The sequence below is a fragment of the Buteo buteo genome, chromosome 4 (assembly GCF_964188355.1).
Source record: "Buteo buteo chromosome 4, bButBut1.hap1.1, whole genome shotgun sequence".
Taxonomy (NCBI): Eukaryota; Metazoa; Chordata; class Aves; order Accipitriformes; family Accipitridae; genus Buteo; species Buteo buteo.
In genome coordinates this window covers 17,970,285-17,991,734 of record NC_134174.1, presented here as the reverse complement: position 1 = coordinate 17,991,734, position 21,450 = coordinate 17,970,285, and the positions used below count along the sequence as shown (strand labels likewise).

The following is a 21,450-nucleotide window of genomic DNA, read 5'->3' as shown; positions in this document are numbered from 1 at the left end:
GCCTGGGCAGAGACCCCGGGTCCCTGGGTGCCTGGGCTGGGCTCCAGCAGCTGGGCAGGAGAGGTCCTGGGCAGGAGCAGCCGGAGGAGGTGGCCGTGTTCTAACATCACTTAACAGTTCGGTCCATGAACTGCGCTCAAGACACACACTGGCGCAGACAGCCTCCCTTCTGCTCTGGAGGTTCGGTACATGTAAGATAGTCAATCCAGCACCTAACCAGTAGATGCTCCAGTCCTTTTTTGTATTTAGGCCCAAAACGCTTACCTGGGTGCAGCTTTGCACATTCCTCCTCTGAACACAGCACAAAATAGTTCTTATGCTTTAACTGAAGCCTTGACTACAGCAATTGTCCTCACAGTCTATTCAAACCTATTAAGTGTTTACCTCTTCCTTAAAGGAATGGCAATGGTTTCATATCATTAATTACCTGACATACGTGTCAACTCATTTTTCTTTAATTACAACCTCTCTTTGACTGCCTGGCTTGCTTGCGTTTCACAGGAGACTTGTGCCTTGTGTGCCAGAAGCTCAGAGTTCCCGTTCCCCACAAAGATCACTGACCTATGTATCACTTTCTTTGCCTTTTGATTAGAGTGTGGAAAATGTCAAGTTTCTCTGTGTTTATACAGCACCCAGCACAACTGAGTTCAGTTCCATTAAGTACTCTTGTGGTGATTCTGTGTAACATAATTTCCCCTTAACATTAATAACAACAAAAACAAATTCTGATGTCTTTTTGAGTTTTATTTTGGTTAAACAACTTAATATCTTTTCCATTTTTATCACCACACACAGGATCTTGTAAAAAGAATATTCAAACATATTTTAAAAAATCAAACACAAAATAAATGATTCATTGCACTGCTATACCGTTACTTTTCCTGATACTTTTTAAAATAACACATAAGGAACATTATATTTACTGCATTGTATTTTACTCTTTAATCTTTGTACATTTTCCATATTTTAAATATCCTCTTGTGACAAGCACACCAAAATAATTTTAGATGTTTCCCATTTCTGTTATGCAAGGATTAAACATCATATTTTCTATAGTCAGTTTGGCTAACTTGCCACAGATTACCTCAACCAATAGAACATTACAAGCAATGTGTTTGTTGGGATACAAAACTGGCAAAAGAAGAGTACAGATAATTTTTCTTTTTTTTTTTTTTTTTATCTACAGAAAGCAGCAATCCACAATCTGTTCTTAAAAAAATGGAAAGCATTTAATTCCCCAGGATGTTGTCAAGGGCTTTTGCTGAACTCCAGTCACTTCTCTTTCATGTTCTGAAGTTTTAATTCATTATAGTCAGACCACAGAAATCAGGCATAATTTCCTCTTGTCTCTCTTCAATATAATTGCATATTTTTAGTAGAAAATTTAATCCTTTTTATCATCATGCTTACCATTTAATTTAATGGACATGAGAATTAGTTCTATTATTACTATTAATATTGTAGTTCTCAAAATTCCCATTTCAGATCTAATATTATTGTAAGATTTTAAAATCATATGTGAAGATGTTCATGTCCTCAAATGTTTACAATCTAAAGCAACAACCAGGCACTTCATACAACTGGACAGACATAATAGAAAATCACTTCTTTCATCATACAAAGTTTTAGTATAAGGCCTATTCTCATATCACCACCATCCTTCAGCTTGAGAAGGATGGTTCAAAATTGCTTAGGAAAGCATAAGAAATGATCAAGTCAGAAACACCACATCTTTTTACAATGAAGAGAAGTCAAATCTTTTATATCATGTTTTGCATGCAAAATGGGTGATATTCGGTAGGGGAACTTCACAGTGAACTTCAGGACGGAACCCCCGTAATAAGGATTTAGGATGATCGTATTGGTACAGATAAAACAGAAACTTTCTTTCACTAAAACATCCATCAAAAGCTGAGAGAAGTTTCAACTACCTTTTCAGTGTAAAAATATTATTTTCTATACATCCTTCAACTTTCTGAAAGGAAAATTTACATAAAGCTATAGCAAATATGATAACCATTTCTGGGTAGAAATTGTGGACAAATATAGATATGTTTTGGATAACAATGTACTGTTTTGGAATAAAATTCAACTGCTAAGCTTCTTACAATTCATCCATCCTTACCTGAACAATTATTCATTAGATGTGTTTGAAATGGATTTGCATAAAATTCAGGAACTTACTACTTGCAACAGTTTATTAGAAACACTCTGTGCAATTCCTGCCCTTCAATGCAAATCTGTAATAACTTTTATTGTGAGTATCAAAAGCCACAAATTCTTGCTGTATGATGATGGGGGGGGGGGGAGGCAGGACACAATGACACCCAGCTGGAAAGCAACTTGGCAGGAAAGGACCTGAAGGTCTTGGTGGACACCTGGTTGAACACGAGCCAGCAATGTGCCCTTGCGGCAAAGGTGAACGGTATCCTGAGCTGCATTAGACAAAGTATTGCCAGCAGGGTGAGGGGGGTGATCCTTCCCTTTTACTCTGTGTTGGTGAGGCCACACCAGGAGTACTCTGTCCAGTTCTGGGCTCCTCAGTACAAGAGAGGCACGGATGTACCGGAAAGAGTCCAATGAAGGGCACAAAGATGATGAAGGGGCTGGAGCATCTCCCCTGTGAGGAAAGGCTGAGAGAGCTGGGACTGTTCAGCCTGGAGAAGAGAAGGGTCAGGGGGATCTCATCAATGTACATAAACGCCTGCAGGGAGGGTGCAAAGAGGACAGAGCCAGGCTCTTCTCAGTGGTGCTCAGTGACAGGACCAGAGGCAACGGGCACAAACTGAAACACAGGAGGTTCCCTCTGAACATCAGGAAACACTTTTTCACTGTGGGGGTGACTGAGCACAGGTTGCCCAGGGAGGTTGTGGACTCTCCATCCCTGGAGATATTCAAAAGCCATCTGGCCATGGGCCTGGGCAACCAGCTCTAGGCAGCCCTGCTCGAGCAGGGGGGTTGGACCAGATGATCCCCAGAGGTCCCTTCCAACTTCAACCAGTCTGTGATTCTGTGGTGTTGTGGTGAGGAATAAGGGGGAGGGGCGGTGTTCCCAATAGTTAGCACAAACACCTTCATTTATACTTTGTCTATAGAAATGCATTTGTTGGAAAAAAAAAAACAGTAAAAGTGCTTTCAGGCTTCACAACATCTATTTACTTGCTAAAAACAAAAAGCTTGTCCCTACTGTATAATTGTATGAAACTAATGTGGTTTTGAATTTGAGGGATCTACACATATATTTGACCTTAAACATGGAGTTAAGCATTTGCTGAATAGTGATGAGCATACGCTTAAAGTTAAGGACATATGTAATTGCTTTGCCATTCAAAACAAAAACCAAACCAAAACAAACCACTGTGTTATACTGTGTCTTGTTAGGGTCATCGTTCTACAGTTTCTTTTGTGCAACTTCTCTTATTATTTCTGTAGCTATTTTCACATACTGAAAAGCAATGACTGTCAAATATTCTTTATTCTCTGTTTGCCTTTTTTTTCTGTATACAGTTCACTTCACCTGTGCATTTGACTTCATTACGGAAGTTCACTGTGCATATATGCACTGTGCATATCTTAACACTGCAGAACACTGGAGCAAGGAGGGAATACCATTGCTTAATTATTTAGACAGTATTTCTTCAAGATAGTATATTACACCTATGATTTAAATCTGCATTGACTGTCAGTTGATTTTTAAGGTGGTGATAAAAAGCTGAGACCTGACTGCCCAAGAGAAACTGTCACACTCTTTTCTGATATCTCAAGAATGACACTCAGTTTCCTCTGCTCTGAGAAAACTCACACGTTAAGACTTAAAAATACACTGCCAAAAAATTCTCTGTGTGTGAGGCAAGGGAACTGAATGAAAAAGCACCACAGAAGGCAAAGGATAAGCTTCATTTCAGTAGCCTGCAAGTTCTTTCACTGCTGCATTTATTTAAGAGAAATACAATTATCATTCTGCACTTGGACCATCCTACAGAAATTTAAAAATAAATACGAATAGCCACATTCTTTGAAAGAACATCATGAAAAGCTAAGGGGGATTTTTTGAAAGATTTAATTCACTGGTATATTTATGGCCTTGTACTATGCTTTGACCATACGCAGCAAGACTTCACCTTTACAATTTTCAGATGAGTATTAACTGAAACAAATCAGAAATGAGGACGTTTCCACAAAGAAAGGCTGTTATGTCCCTCACTGGCTCTGTAGCTAGGTCATGCATGTAACTTATTGGAGCCCTCTTTCCATCTCTTGGGTGTTTCATTTTAAGTAAGATGGAGAATTATGCACTTGGTAACTGCTGAAGGTCAAAGATAAATATGCAGAGCCGCAGAACATTGTGCAAATATCTAACTGTGCAATTACTGTAGATTTTAAAATAGATTTTCTGTGTCTCTCAGCTGTCTAGCTACATGAAAGTAGTTAAGACAGCAAACAGTTGACACTGACAATCCACTCATTTAGCTTGAGCTACTGCACATAAAGAAGTACTTCTCCAATAAAAGCAAACACAAGCATCTGAACATCTAGTAAAGAGATTGTAGAAGTACCAAATAACCTTGGATTCTTTTCTACCTTTGTAAGACACTAGTAAGCAATTCAAACATGTACTGAGGCATTGGCACTGACACCCTTCTACTTAGAAATTGATCCATTAGTTTAGCAGCACAGTCCATACAATGATACGGTGAAGCTTGTGGATATATGGCATTAGCCTGGCATGCCCTATTTGAAAGAGTTCTGATTAGTATGCAGCTGATTCAGTTTCAAAATGGTATATGTGTTTCCTAACACTGGGAAACCACACTTCTTCAAATCTATCTTCCAAAACCAGAATTATTGAAAAACGCACAATCTTCCCTTTAGTACTCCTCCATATGGAAAGTTTCCATAACAATGTAGAACACCAGGCATTTCATATGGATGATAAAGCTGCTGAGAACATTTTGGAAATTCAGTGAAAACATAAAATATTCACTCTTTTGAGTACACAACAAAATAATTCAAATTTTTTATTGCCTCTGTGGAGCACATGTTCTTTATAAACCAAAGACAAATTTTCCTATAGAGAAATGAAGGAAACCTCAGGCATGATCATGATTTCTTAAATAAAAGATGAGATAGATTGAATACAAAATATGAAAGACATTAAATCCAATCTTACACAGCGTGTCACTAGTTATTAGTCCTTAATCCCATTTCAGAATGTTTGGGGTTTTTTCAGGGTGGGGGGATTTTTTCCCCCTCAAAAATCCTGTCATACAAGCCTATTTATTTTGCCAATAAATAACATCAAACCTATATTTAGAATGAAAATTCTTTGCTGAAATGTGAATTTTCCATAATTTCATGGAATGGTATTGTGGTCCATCTCTCAGAAATGAGTAGGTATGCAAGCACATGCCTGTGATCACAGAAAGCCAAGAACAAAGTTTTGTTACAGGGTCTTTCAAAAATACATGGTCCCTCCCCAACTCAGACTAGCACCATTTTCTGCCTAAATTCTCAATACCTTTATCTGCTGTGCATTCATCTACAGGACATTGCAAAATGGTAGTATGCAGTGATCAGATATCCCCTTACACTAGAACATATAAGCAGGGAAGTGGTGGGTCATATGCAATAGGAGAGCATTGCTCCTGCATTACACACATATTTTTCTGGTTTTTGCAGACCTTTGCATCCTCTGCAAATGAGAGAGTAGTGAAAAGGAGCTGGAGGATGAGTTGACCCTTCTCTGCTCTATAGTAGCAAAGAAATGGCAGGAGGAAGATGAAAGGAAACAACAAAAGGATCACTCCTGCAAGGCACAGAGCTTTTGCTGAAGTTTTTGAGTGCTCTTGCTAATCTCAGTTACAAGCGTAAGTGCTCAACAGCAGGGACAGAACTGGGCCTTTACAGAACTCTAACAATGTAATAGGAAAGATTTGCTAGAAAGAAAACGTTTTCATAAATAGGAAAATAGCACACAGGATGGAAAAGGACATGATATTTCGAGAACAATAGTGCCATTACAAGTGACACCAATAAAACATTAAGTTGATAGGAGGGGAATGAAACATAATCAGGGCTCACAACAGTAGGTTTTTCATATATACAATACAAGAGGTGTGTCCCTAGCTTACTCTGTCTACAACATCCAAAATCCAGGGGCATTAATCAATTTAGATTAAAACTGAAAATACCCTTTCTTTTGTGAAGGAGGTGTAAACTGATAAAGGACATGATTCTCCTGTCACATCAGCTCTTCCTATGTTTGATGACTTTAATAGGTCAGTTCCTTGTTTGCACTACTGGCACTGGAAAAAAAGACTGATGCTCAGTAATTCTGTAGGACAGAGTATGCAGACATATTTAACACATAACCATGAGTTGCCATATAGTATCTTTTCCATGAAATTTTTCAGTATGTAAGTCTAAGCTTTAGAACACATTATTTATTGGAGATTTGAGATGTGAAGAAAATCCTTGCAACCCGCATTTTAAAAGGGATATGTGCTGCAGGACAGAATCCAGTTGTGGGTCTCAATAATGTCTTGAATATTCATTGTATGTAGTGAAAGCAGCAAGGCAAATATCAGGGTATTTGACATAAGTTTTCTATGTCTCTCACCTTTTTCACTCAAGGCAGCCTCACTCCTGTGAATAGAATAACATTTGGATAAAGAGCTCATTGAAGATTGCAATGAGCCTGGTTTTCTGGAATGGAAGAAAAAAATTGCTCTCATGAATAGATCTTTTTCTAAGAAGGTCTCAGGTTACTTCCCCTTTCTGTTGAGCTAGTGAGTGTCACAAAATGAGTCACCTTGATCCAGGCAGTCGGGTTTCACTGGCCCAGTAAATGATGTGCTTTAACCTTTCTTTGACTATAAGGGACATATAGCAAGATGTAGGTCCTTATTAGTCATTAAAGTGAATTTCAGCCAAAAATACGTCCTCTCAATATTTGCAAAGAGATATGTTAGCAAGCTAACATATTTCCCTTGGTTTATTTTGTATCTGTTCAGCAAATAGGTGTAGAGTAAAACTGTTGCTTGCATTTGAAAAAGGAAATACAAACTTTTAATTTACAGAACACTTCAGTGTGATTCTCTTAAGAGTATTAGCCTGTGACGATTCTTAATCAAACCTCCCAGAGGGTACAAATAAACCCATGACTTCAGCAGACTGTGTGGGTCTTCCTACAGACAGTAGTCTGGATGGAATCCACTTGTAATTGCTGAATATTTTGGGTATCTTGCATTTCTAATTCTGACCAACTTGACAACACATGAGAACAAGATACTCTAGAATTGCAGATACCTAGTCTAAATCATGTGGATGCAACAACCAGAAACTGATATCTAATGATAGTTGTAGTCACTTGGGATTATTTATTATGTTAATAATTCTAGCCACTTAATCCTACCATTTCAGGACAGATTAATTTTGACTACTTTTACTACTTACTACTTACCCACTTACTATATCTATCCACTTACCACTATCTGTGTAGGTTCTTGTAAAGTCAATGGAGAGAAAATGGACAACCATACCTTAGATCAGATATTTAGTTAGTGCTTTAAAACCAGCTCTTTAACTTATCCCTCCATTCAAGGATGTTTATTCTCTAAGTGATGCAAATACATTTCACGTGTCATTTTCTTCAAGTGCACACTGAAATGTTATGCTTTTCTAATGTTATGCTTCTTTTTGCTGGGAACTGATTTGATCACAGCTAAGCAGAGGGATACTCAGCTATGTTATATGCCTGCATTGCAAGAGAATGTGTTTTTCAAAATCTGTTGCCAAAAATATTCTTCTGATACATTCTTCCCTTTTTATATCTATGCTAAATTAAAGAATGTAGTGACAAGTGTAGCATATAACCAAAGCTTTTCATGTCGAGCATATTAAATAGTAAGCTGTTTCTTAGGGCCATGCAATGTTATTAGAACATTACAGGAATAATAAAAAGCATACTTTTGTGGGAGGAAGAGTTAGGGTATCATGGAATTTATAGAGGTTTTTTTACTTAGAAAATTATAATTTTAGGAACTTTTAAATTCTTTACTCTTCTTTTCTTCATGTGGATTTAAATCTTTTCATCTATTCTTTTATCAAAGTGATTTTGGCATATATTACCAAATATATGCCTGATAATTGAATTATTTTAGTTTTCTCATGAATTAAATTCACTAAAAATAAATGCAGTTTTAAAGTCAGTATCTCATATTTAGATTTTTTTTCAGCATTTTGCTGAGATGCGTGATTAATTTCAAAATCTACTCCGAATCCATGTATCCCTTAGTCATTCCAAATGGCTACTCTTTGTTTTCTTTGAAGAGAGTCTTTTGTAGTTAGTGGAGAAAACAGGGTGTTTGTGTTATATAATTTATCAAATCTATTTTAAATGTCAACTTCAGTAAGATGTATCATCCCCAAACTCCATTGACTATATTAACTAGGATGGCTCATTCAGATATAGACATCTGTGTCTTTCAGTGCTTGTTATGATGAACTGAGAAGTGTCTCTGGCATATTAAACATAGATACAGCCTAAGGCCTTATTTTTCCAATAGTATTGAACTGTAAGATTCTGAAAATACTGACCTGCAATCTCAGAAAATATTTTCAGCTTTTGCACATGGTATATATCTAAACCACTAGTCTTCTTGCTTTTCATTTCACAATACTTTTAAGACCAAACTTTTTCTCTTTGACTTGACAACAAAAGTTTCATTCATCTTCTCTTATATAGTGAACTATGCTTCACATTAATCTTCCCAATACTCACCAGCTCAAACAAAATGGAGCTGCTGAGTATTCCAGGTACTGTCCCAGCCCTTGATTTGACCACATAATGTTTATTGTACCTTTCCATTTGCATTCTCTTTGGGGCACATACTTGAAGTTTTTTGTTATCTCCCCTTCCTTTCTTCACATTGCCTTTTTTACTTCCTGTTTTCCCTCTGATTCCAGTCTTGGTATCTTCTCAGGTATCCATAGTGCTCCTCAGACTTAAATGCTCTTTTATTTCATAAAGCTCAAGAAGAGCTAGTGAAACCGCTGACTTCAGTACTGCAACTCACTGAAGTAATAGAAAACAATTTTCTGTAAGAAGAGCTGGAAAATTTAGTCTGTTTTTCTTCCCTGGTTTTGCAAAATCTCCCCAGATCTCAAACATTCTCATAGTGGTTCCTTAATTCAAATTTGATTTTGAAAATTGCTGTTCATCTGTTTTACATAATTTATAAAATGATATATTTTAGTTAGTTATAGGAGAGAGGGGATATGGATAAGTGTAGAAGGCTTATCCTGCTATGGATTATATCTATGGGCATAAACAGGATGATGGATATTCTAGGATATTTTAACATTAAAATAAAAAGAAACTCAGTCAAGCAACCAGAGAGGGTAACAAAGAAAGTATTTGTCTACTGGTATCTCCTGTTACTTGGATCTCATTGCATGCTTTATTATCTTACCCCTTTCCTACCATCATCTCCCCTTTCTGCATCTCTGTCTTTTTTGATTTTACACCCTTCAGATCAGATATGAGTTAAAGCTAACTTTAATGTTCTGTGCTAACATTATGCTTTGAAGGAGCTTAGCATATTTTAAATATTATTGCATCAGAGGTATATGATAACTGCTAATAATAATGAGAAAGAAATACATGAATGAATATGAGTTTCTCATCAGGAATGTTTTATAATACAAACAGTAAACAGAAAAAAATTAATAGAGCTTGAAAATAACAGCTTCAACAAACAGATGGCTTAAACCATTGAAACAGACTTGCTATATTATGAAAATGCAAGAATAACAGAAGTTACAATTACTAAATTAATAAAATCAGACTATTTGTTTAAAATATGCTGTCATTAACATATTAACATTGTTATTAATTTATTAGTCAAACCAGCAATAGCATTAGTAATAATACAAATTGCCTTCCATCAAATCAGTCAATATACTATACAAAGTTCAGAATCTCTATAGTGTAGGCCTTTATTACATCAAGATTTCATATCATAGAATCCAGGTACAGGGATTTCCTTAAGCGTTGTCTCATGTATTCCATGTCAGGAATAGATAGAACAGCAGGGTACAATCCATCATGAGCTAAATTATCACAATACTTAACCAATGCTATTGTTGTTATTTTGTTAAAACTTTCAGGAAATCCTGTACAATTACGATGATACCTGGAATATATCATGGGTTTTGCTTCCCATGATTGATACAGCTTTGTCAAACCTAATGAAGGTCAAATAAAACAAGTTTCTTACATATTCAGTTAAGGATTGACATTATCTAAATTCATTGCAAAAATGGAGGAACTGGAATATTTCAGATTAATTAGTCTGATGATCATCTATTATTGCACAATTTGGAAAGCGCTAAATTACTTGTAATCATATTAAAATCATATTGCCAATTACTTGCAATCATAAAAACCCCACATATTTTCTTCTTTCCTATTACAGAGACATATGTTTGTCATTTAGAGCTTAATTTGTTGCTGCTTTATTCCTCTTTTACAGTACTACAACTCTAATGAAATGAAATTAAAATAACACATTTTGTTTCAGCACAGTTCTCAAATACGTGCCTAAATTTCAGCAGTCAAGTAAATATCATGCTGAATCAGAATCTTTATTCTCAGAGTCTCCTGAAACTCAAAGGTAGTCTTTAAAAAAATTCCACTTTGGAAAAAGTACAAGCTAAAAGCAATGCATATTATTGGATGCTTTCAGAAAGAGAGTAAATCTATTGCAGTCTCGGGGAAATCAATCGCTGTGAGTTGCTGCCATACTTGCCCCCTTGCAGCTCATAACACATGCTAAGCCCAAGTGGTCAAGCACATTGTACTGCTCACAAGAGATGTTTGAGAATATTGTCACATGTAGAAAAACAGTATACTATTAAACGTTCTGCATCAACCCTGTTTTTTGGAAAATAAACACAGTTCTTTGTGTAAGAAAGATACAAGTTTGGTAACTTGTGACACAATCAAAGAGGCTGAGCAAAAATGATTGCTGAATATTGCATGAACTTACAAATGAGGCACAAGAGCATCAGTGTAGCAGCAAAAAGACTTAACCTTTAAGATTGAAGGAATTTAAACTCCTTCTCATTTCACTACTTATTTTTTGTATTTCTAATAATTGTTTTACTGTTTCCCATGTTTCTTCTCCTACTTTCTCCCTCTGATGCAGTTGACTCCTGGCTCTGGATTTTGTACGTATAGACATATATGTAAACAAACTCACAGACATGATTCATTCTACCATGTGATGAGATTCTTTGTTATGGAAACTAAATGGACTACTTTTTTCAGCGTGATTGTTATTTAAGTCTTAGGAACCTGAAAAAAATAATCACATGTTCTCTAGTTCAATACTTCTGTGTAAAGTGGACCCCCACTTGAGAACAGAAACAGAAAGATGTCTGACTGGAAGTATAGTTTAAAATGATCATTGATTTAGATTATATTGCTGCCAAGGTACCAGACAGATTGACCATTTCAAGTGTTTGCTTTGCCAGTCCAGCAATCTAGATGTGAAAGCATGTAAACAATTGTAATCTCCCAACAAAAATCTAACAACAAAGGATTAAACTGGAATGAACCAATGTATGTGTATTTCAAGTAATCAGTCAGGTGCTTTTTTTAATTAAATATAACTCGTTAGGCCTGAGGTTCTTGCTTTATGCCACTCTGAGGGAGACTAAGAACTCCAGAACTATTGATCTGAAAGCTTCCCTTTATTTTATGAATATTTTTACTTGAAACACCCAGTTCTGAGTGCACATAAGAATTGTAAGGCACATACAGGAACTAATTATCACTTTAAAAATAACATAAATGGTAGAAGAACATCTATTTTCCAAACCCTTATGGGCTGCATGTGATGGTCAAACACACACACATACATATGCAGGTTACCTACCTGAGGTCCTGATGGCCTGCAGCAGTTTTGCCTTCCATTGACTAGTGGGTTATATCAATGTCAAGGAAGCATTTGTAATAGTTAAGCTCTGAGATTAAGCCAGATGACAAAAATAAATCAATTGTATTAACCATAGAAGCAAGAGGGTTTTAGAAATAAAATGGGCAAATAAAGTTTTGACATGTAGAGCAGAAAGAGAGTGGAAATTAGCTCCTCATCACACATCAGTGTGAGAGGAAGCAAAAGAGTTGCATAGCCCAAAGTTGAAAAAGACCATTTTGTGTACTGTAATGCATAGAAATGTAGACTCATAGAATCTGTTTCTCTGCCTGCAGATGGATGAGGAGCCAAGTGAGAGCTTATGGATAAGGATTAAGAGAAGGCAGGTAAGAGTGACATTGTAGTGGGTGTCTGCTATAGGCCAGCTGACCAGGAAGAACAAGTGGATGAGGCGCTCTACAGACAAATAGGAGCAGCCTCATGTTCACAGGCCCTGGTCCTCATGGAGGACTTCAACTATTTCAGTATCTGCTGGAGGGACAATATAGCAAGATAAGCAATCCAGGAGGTTCCTGGAAAGCATCGATGACAAATTCCTCCTCCAAGTGATAGAGGAGCCAACAAGGAGAGGTATTCTGCTGGACCTCATACTCACCAACAAGGAGGAGCTCAGTGGCATTGTGAAGGTCAAATGCATCCTCAGCTGCAGTGGCCATGAGATGGTGGAGTTCAGGAACCTGTAGAGAGAAAGAAGTGTAAAAAGCAAGCTCACAAATCTGGAATTCAGGAGAGTGGAGTTTGGCCTCTTCAAAGATCTGCTGGGAAAAGTCCCTTGGGATAAGACCCTGGAGGGAAGATGGGCCCAAGGAAGCTGGTTAATATTCAAGGATTACCTCTTCTAAGCTCAAGAGCTGTCCGTCCCAATGAGTCAGACAAAAATGCCAGGAGGCCTGCATGGATGAACAAAGAGCTCCTAGCCAAACTCAGACACAAAAAGGAAGCTTACAGAGGATGGAAGCAAGGATGTGTAACCTGGGAGGAATGCAGAGAGATTACCTGAGGATCCAGAGATGACGTTAGGAAAGGTAAAACCCAACTAGAATTGAATCTGACAAGAGATGGCAAATGATCTGACAAAGACAAGAATGGTTTCTATAAGTACTTAGGGGAAAAAAGGAAGTCTAGGGAAAATGTGGGCCCGCTGCTGAGACAGGGAACCTGGATACACAGGACATGGAAAAGGCTGTGGTACTGAATTCCTTTTTTGCCTCAGTCTTTGCTAAAAAAAATAGCCTTCAGGGATCCCAGGTTCCAGAGACCAGAGGAAAAGTCTGGAGCAAGGAAGATATACCCTTGGTAGAAGAGAATGAGGTCAGGGAGTACTTAAGCAAACTGGATATGCATGAGACCGTGGGCCCTGATGGGAGGCAGTCACAAGCCCTGAGGTTGCTGGCTGATGTCATTATGAGACCACTCTCTATAAATCTTTGATTGATCATAGTGGCTAGAACAAGTGGCCAAAGACTGGGAGAAAGCAAATCTCACTCCTATCTTCAAGAAGGGCAAGAAGGAGAACCCAGGGAGCTATAGGTCAATCAGCCCCACCTTGATCCCTGGGAAGGTGATGGAGCAGCTAATCCTGGAAATCATTTCCAGGCAGATGAAAGGCAAGAATATCATCAGGAGTAGTCAGCTGGATTCACCAACAGGAAGTCATGCTTGACCAAGTTCTGTGATGAAATTACCGGCCTGGTAGATGAGGGAAATGCAGTGGATATTGTCTACCTGGACTTCAGTAAGGCTTTGCTGTTGATGTATGGACTGGATGAAGAGACAGTGAGATGGACTGAAGTCTAGCAAAATGGCCAAACCCAAAGTATCATGATCAGTGGCACAAAGACTAGTTGGAGGCCAATAACAAGTGGTGTAACCTAGAGGTCAATAGTGGATCCGATTCTGTTCAACATCTTCATTAATGACCTGGATGATGGGCCAGTGTCCCCCAGCAAGTTTGCTGATGACACAAAACTGGGAGGAGTGGCTGATACACAAGAAGGTAGTGATGTCATCCAGAGGGACCTCGACAGGCTGGAGAAATGGACTGAGAGGAGCCTCATGAGGTTCAAAAAGGGGAATTTCTGCACTTGGGGAGGAACAACCCCATGCACGAATACATGCCAGGGGACACCCAGCTGGAAAGCGGCTCTGCGGAGAAGGACCTGGAGGCCCTGGTGGACAACAGCTGACCATGAGTCAGCAACATGCCCTTAGCAAAGAGGGCCACCTGCCTGTTGGGTTGCATTATGCGGAGCATTGCCAAAATCAAGGGTCGTGATCCACAAGTTGAAACACATGAAGGATGTAGGCCAGTTATCCAACCTGGTCTCTTGAATTTGGCCGTACAGATACTATGGGAGACTGTGCCAAATATCTTGCTAAAATCAAGGTAAATCCCATCCACTGCTCTCCCCTCATCCTCAGAGCTAGTCACCTCATCAGAGAAGGCAATCAGATTGGTCAGATATGACTTACCCTTGGTCATTCCGGTTGTTCCCAGTTGTCCAGTCCCTCATGTGCTTGGCCACAGCTTCTAGGAAGATTTTCTTCTTAACATTCCTGGAGACTGAAGATAAGCTAGTCATGATCCATTTTTCATTCATCAGGGTAAGCTTGATGTCTGCCTTTTTCTATCCATTAGGAACTTTTTCCAGTCATCATAAACTTTTGAAAATGATAAAAAGTAGGCTCACAACTCTATCAAACAACTCCCTCAGCACCCTTGGATTCATCTTATCTGGTCCCATGGACTTGTGTATGCTCGCCTTGCTTAAGTGATTCTTAACTTGATCTTCCTCTAATGTGGGTAATACTTCACTTCTACAGACTGTCACCTGCCGCAGAAAACTGGGAATCTAAGGGTATACCTTAACAGCAAAAATGTCACTTCTTTTAGAAATTGTAAGGAAAAAAAAATGAAGAAAACAAACTGGTGCACAGATTGTGTTTATTCTGCATGATTATACTCTGCCATGTGAGAGTCATCACAGCAGTTAAAGGTGTAAAGAATCTACATCCAAAAATGAATTTGTGCTGTGAAAGAATGAAAATAAATGTAACCAGTACAATTAGTGGACTCATTGCACATCATCCTTATTTCAGCATGCATCTCTTTAATTACAATTATGCAAAACAAAGGCAATCACACAGGTGACAGATTCTTATCCTTCAGACTCTGTTCTACTTGGCATAAATCACTGTACTTTTAAATGTTTAGAGGTAAAGATCTCCTAGACAATGATCATTTGCTATAACTTAAAGGAGAAAAATAAAAATGATTACTTTTATTTTAGCTTTTTTTCTGCTTTCATAACCACTATGTGCTAATTAAAAACTGTTCTGAGTAGAGTAGACAGCGTGGAGAGACATTCAGATCTTCAATATATAAATCTATTGATAATGGTCAAGAATATCACTTGGGTGAAAATCCCTCCTTTGACAGCTTATTGCCAAATACAGCAAATATGTCAAAAGGCTGAGAATAAGGATGAGAAATGAACCTTTCTAAAGCTACTGGAATTTGGATCCAATTTTTGTCTTCCACTGTCATCCTCTCACATATTCTTGCTTTTTGCTTTTGTGAAGAAGCTTCCTTAGCATCCTCAAGGTTGATTCAGTTTAGGACTTATATACAGGCAGTACTTTTTCAAGGAATTAATTAGGTAAAGAGAGTAGTTTTCATTATTATTTCCAGAAAATTATTTTTTTAAGCCAGAGATGGCTAAAAAACAACAAAAAAAATCCTGCAGAAAATGCTGTTTTCTTGTAATCAAAGATGTTTTGCAGAAATTTGCCATATTGATCATAAAATCAGTGTCAAAGGGAAGCCTTTTGACTTTCTCATTCATATCACTAGTGTAAAAACTTTTCATTTCAGTACTGTCAAAATATTTTGTTTCACATTTATTATTTCATATTCATTTTATATCTGAACATATCTTTTAATTCTTCAGAACCAAATCTTTCATGTTTCTGAACAGATCATTTTTTGCTGCAAATTTCATTCCATAAAAAGAATCAAGTTTGAGCTGTTCATTCCAATTTGCAACAAAAGAGCATACAAAACCAGAAGCTTGAGGTTTTTGCTTGGTATATTTACCATCAATTCATGCCTAACAAATAATTGGAAAAATATATATTTCAAATGTTTTTTTTAAGCTGGCAGCAGGGAGATATGTAGCCTTACCTTCATTCTCACTTCATCCTTCCCTGTACTCACATTCCACCACTGCGTAGATTTGTAGATGTACCAGAAACCCTTAGTGTTCAGCAGTTACAACCTTTAGGATCTGTCTAACTGTCTAAGATTTAGTGATGTTACCTATGCCTGTGGGGTTTCTAAACAATTGTCACTTTCCCAGTGAACTACAATTAAATACAATTTGCTGGAGAAGGACTAACACCATTCCTATGGCCATTATAGGCAGGGGTTTTGATATCATTCCAGGAAACCTTGCCACTGACAGATTGCTGATAGTTCTGGGAATAAAGTTCAGCTCCAGTACACTGGGCTTCCCAATACCTTAATGAAATTCCTGGAAGTGCCTTTTTTAGACAGCAGTGCTTAACAGAACGATGTAAAAACAGGAAAATGCAAGTAACATAGCTGAAATATAGACATGTTTTTGCAAGTGCCTCAAAGTTCAGGGACATAATACTGAGAATGCCACTAATCTATCTCCACATCAGTAGCTTGTCTTCTAAATGCAAAAATGTATTTGAAAACAAAGGCATTACAGACTCATCCATCAGTCACAGAAATATTCAAGCCAATAACTTAGCTTTTCTAGATAGATTATATTAGCATTTTCTGAACATCTGCACACATCAAAGGCTTATGTGATGTATCCTCACTGCACTCTTACAAGTTAACAAAATTCTGCTTCACCATTTTGCTGCTGGGAAGTTAAAGCATAATGATGAGGCACTAGGCACTGGTCCCCCATTAAAGCATTTATGTATGATGGTATTCACTGTTCACAGCACATATGTCTCTTACATACTGGAAACTACTGAAATCCACATCAGCTTGAAAGCTGCAGAAGTGAGAGATTCATCACAGGGCTCTAGTGTCTTGGATGTGTACCCAAATATTGAGGCATGCATAAAATGTAGCTACTGACCTGTTACGATTTGTGGTGCCAACTCAATTAGGAGTGCCTTAAGGATGGGTACTAGTCCATCTCTTGCTGGGAAGATACAGATTAAATGCCTATGTTTCGGCTCCACCAAGGCTTAAGGCTCATAGCTGTTCAGCATCTCCAAATATAGATGATTCCAGGCATAGTTTGAAAAATGCAATTTTATTCACACGTTGATAACTAAGTTGAACATGGAAATTCTCATCTGAGCCCTATCAACCTTAGGTGTCTGGTCAAAGGCAACCAGCTATGCATACTACAAAGAAAAGATTTGAACCAGTATCTCGGATCTAAAGAAAGTATCTTCACACTGCTAGATCAGACATCCTAACAATGTTTACATGCTGAATAATTCTACCATGGCAAAATGTCTGCTGCCACCTGAAATATATTTTCAGAGAAGGATTCTGAAAAAATCAGATATCTGCATAATCAGAGTGACATGCTCACAGATGGAGAGAAAGGATGCTGTGTGCAATTTGCTGCTGCAGTAAAGTATGGCGCAAAGAGGACTATTAAAGGAACTATCGCACAGAAGACTGAGGAACAGAACAACATAAACATCTTTCAGACCGGCCTCAAAAATCCTTAAGTTGGTCCCACCCACAGGGTTAAATTCAGAAGTGGTGTCAAGTATGGTAAGGAGAAGTCTGGTAGGAACTTTTTATCTCAGAAAATATTCCTCTCCTTGGAAGAGACACCCAGGAAAAGCTTGATATTTTTATCTTCATGTTCAGGGAGCAGGACAGCTGATGAGGCAGGCAGACTCACACACAAGGCGAACAGGAAGAGCTGTGCAAAGTAACCCAGTGCTTATAGCTTGTGTCCTTTTAACTCATTTTGCAAAAAGATATTCCTGTTTTTCTGTCCTGTCCATCTAACGATATGGTGAACATTATTTGACACTTGCATAGCATATGAATTTAAAAATCTCTGTACTTTGCTATTTTTATCACCTGTAACTTTAATGTATATGTCTTAAGTTCGGTGTGTACGACTATATAGATGCATCCACAGAAATGAATCAATCATTCTGGGGAGGGCTGAGGACCAGGAACATTAACTGAGACCATGCAAATAGTTTTGCCAAATGAAGAGCCTCAAGTAACTCAGTCACAGAGAGATGGGGAGTGAAAGCCAGATTCTGATCCCAAGACACAGTTCTGGCCAATGGAAAGTGCTGAATGGGATATTTCTTATGGAAAGGCCATTTGTGAAACATCACAGTGGGGTTTTTTACCAGCTCTTTGAAAGGAATCAGGCATCTCCCTTCTCTGACAAAGTGCCCAAAACCCTACCTACTTAATCATACTGCATTGGTTCATAATTAGAAGCTTTCTCTTGCTGTCATAGTAATTGTATGAGGTTTTTTGTTTGTTTTCCATTGGTGTTATAAGCACAGACCAAAAATCTGTTGGGAAATTTTGGGGACAAATGAAACAGGTGAATAACTTCTCCATCAGTACTTCACATTAGTCTCCACTGTTTCCACAATTTTAGCTCTAGGTGAGGCTTTGTTGAATTCTGTCTATATATATTTTTATTGAGCCTGGAATTCAGTATATTGAAAGTCTGATGAAAGTAGTTTACTTTTTAAGGAGTAAAGTCAATGCTTTCATACCTATCCTTGTATTTTATATAGCCAGAGGAACCCTTAATAGATGTGCTAAGTTCTTTAAAAAATGATGTTGGAAGAGGTAAAGGAATGTTCATGAATAGATAATTAAATTTAGGGACTATAGTCATTTTAATTATATTTACTTTGCTAATCAGAGACATTGGGAGTTGCATCCATTTATTGAGGGCTTGACAGGTTTTATCTAAGAGCATTTTATAATTAAGATCATATATTAACTCCTTGCTTGAGGTAATAAATATTCCTAGGTTATTTAACATGGAAAGCAAGGTCTGTTACTCAGCTGAAAGTAGGCAGAGCATACAGAGCATATTTTGGAGCAATAATTTTGTACAGGACAAGCCCCCTCCCCCACCCACCCCAATTAAATCTAAGGTGTAAAAGAGAAAAAAAATCCTTGTTTAACATTTTGGGTTAGAGGAACAGAGGACTAGAGAAAAATCTTTCCATGTATTATTTTGATCTAAATTAGTATTAATTTTCTTTATTTTAAAATGTGTTCCAAGAAGCCCAGCAGCCTCTAGAATCTAAAGGAAAATTAATAATTTTGTCAGGAGAAAAAAATCCTCTCTTTTCTTTTTTCCTTTTTTTTCCGATGTCCTGCCTTGCCACACATTCAGAAATATGACAAAAGCTGACAGAGTCAGTGGTGCAAAACTGCCCAAATCACTTAGTTTGTTGGAGGATAGAAATATTCATGTAGGGAATCCACTTGTGTTTAACTTTGCACCAGTGTTCCATTATTGCCCACAGCCACGTTGCACATATTTGTAGAAATGAAGTGTTTATTTTTTTGATTACACTAATGCTATTCCAGAATGAAATTCCACACCTCAAATATTTCTTCTTTCTTCTTGCTGGATCCCCTGATGCATTTTACTATCACATATGATGACTATAAGGGCCATAGAAAAATTTAGGGATCCCAGTAGGAATGAACACAAATTTACTGAAGCAGATTCACACAGTACAAACCAGCTGTTTGCATGGAGATTGCATTAGTGTAATCTGTCCTAAGGGGTGAGAAGACACCTGGCTTCTCCCGTGAACTGGCTATGTAGCTGCTGTAAATTCCAGTCTCACTGATACAAGTCAGGGACGTAACCCACTAGACTATTCTTCCCAAAAACAATATCAACCAACTAAGCTCACTTTCCTGATTTTAATCTGAAAAACTGGAGTGCAAAGAAGAGGATATTCCACTGTCTCTGTGTTTGGGTTTTTTTTGAAATACTAATAGTCCTTCATAGTTTGGAAGTGGAAGTTTGATTGATTACAACTGTCCCTTTGTTCCTCTCAACACGTTATTGTGCACATTTGTAAGGCAGGCAGGTAATACACACTCCTACCGTTCTGGTACTTGCGTCTCTCTGCCGTGAAAGTACACATACATAAGCCATCAGCAGTTTGAGCATAGCTATACACAGATGTTGACATGTGCATACAATATGAATGTTAATATCTTAACAACCATATTTCAAACAGCAGCAACAGTGAAGTGTCATTTTAACATTTTTAGTAGCTGTCCTTGAACGATATTTTTGTGCTGTGCTCTCACCAGAGTCCTTTCCAGTTGATTGCTTTCCCCCTGCCCCAAACACAGCACTCCATAATATGTACCACTGAGAAATGAAATGGTGATATAAACACTAATATGCGTACTCTTGGATAGAGTAGTGCTCTGGGCATACAAATATGCCTTTCTAGCACAGATTTGAGGCTAATTAAATATCAGTTGTGTTATAAAACTCTCAGGATCATTCTGCCTTTAAGTGTTATCAAGACTTTTTAAAGCTCTCGAAGTGGCACTAAACAGAGGAACTTACGCATTTAAGCACTGTTCTCTTTTTCTGATTTTCTACTGAGGTGTCCTGGTCATTTAATTTTTAGAAAAAAAAGATTGCAGTGAGTATTCCTTCCTTGAACACATTTTGCAGCCATCAAGCTTTAATTGGCAAATTCTACTAAGAAAAAATTAGCAGAGTGGTGAACAAGCACCAGAAGAGAAGTAGTAGTTTTAGAACCTTGATAAGCATGTTGAGGAACAGCTGATTACTAGTAGTTCACAAAAATCTTTCAGATCTTCATTCTTCAGTGTTGTGAAAGGAAGTATTTTGCTAAGACCCTAATGAGTCACTTGCAAAGCACATGGAATGAAGCTTATACCTTGCTGGTAATGCACACACATGAATTCTTTAGCACTGTTATTGTCATGGAAGATTAATAATTCAAGGATAAATGTATTGCTTTAATATTGCTCTTCCCTTGACATTCACTTAATAAAAACACAAATCATTGAGTGTTAGTATAACACAACAAATATTTAACACTAACTTTCAAGCTTATTGTTCCCTGGTGATTTTATCAAGGAGAATAATGCCTGAGAGAATTTATACATGATATGGCCTATCAGGAGTGTAAAAATGTCTCAGACTGAGAAAAAAATTTTAATATCTGCCTATATGTTAAAGAAAAAAAAAAAGGTGGATTGCACAGGTAAGAAAGACTATAATTCTTCTCTGGCTATTTTTAGAATTGTTTAGTGGGAAGAATTTTAAAAACATATGTATCTTCCATAGCAGCTTTTGGCCATATCAAACCATTGATTTTAAAGCAGAATTCAGATTACTACGAAGGTATTATATTACATTCTGCTTTTACATTTTTGTCCTCT

The 21,450-nt window shown here is 37.6% G+C and overlaps 1 long non-coding RNA gene across 1 annotated transcript; it reads right to left on the bottom strand.

Annotated features, from left to right (window-relative positions):
- Window positions 1–723: 723 nt before the first annotated feature.
- LOC142030544 (uncharacterized) lies at window positions 724–16,408 on the bottom strand. Its single transcript, XR_012650214.1, has 4 exons — window positions 16,186–16,408; window positions 14,475–14,565; window positions 12,598–12,679; window positions 724–2,657 (listed from the first exon to the last, which is right to left on the bottom strand). It is a non-coding gene; the product is annotated as an uncharacterized LOC142030544 (long non-coding RNA).
- Window positions 16,409–21,450: the final 5,042 nt, after the last annotated feature.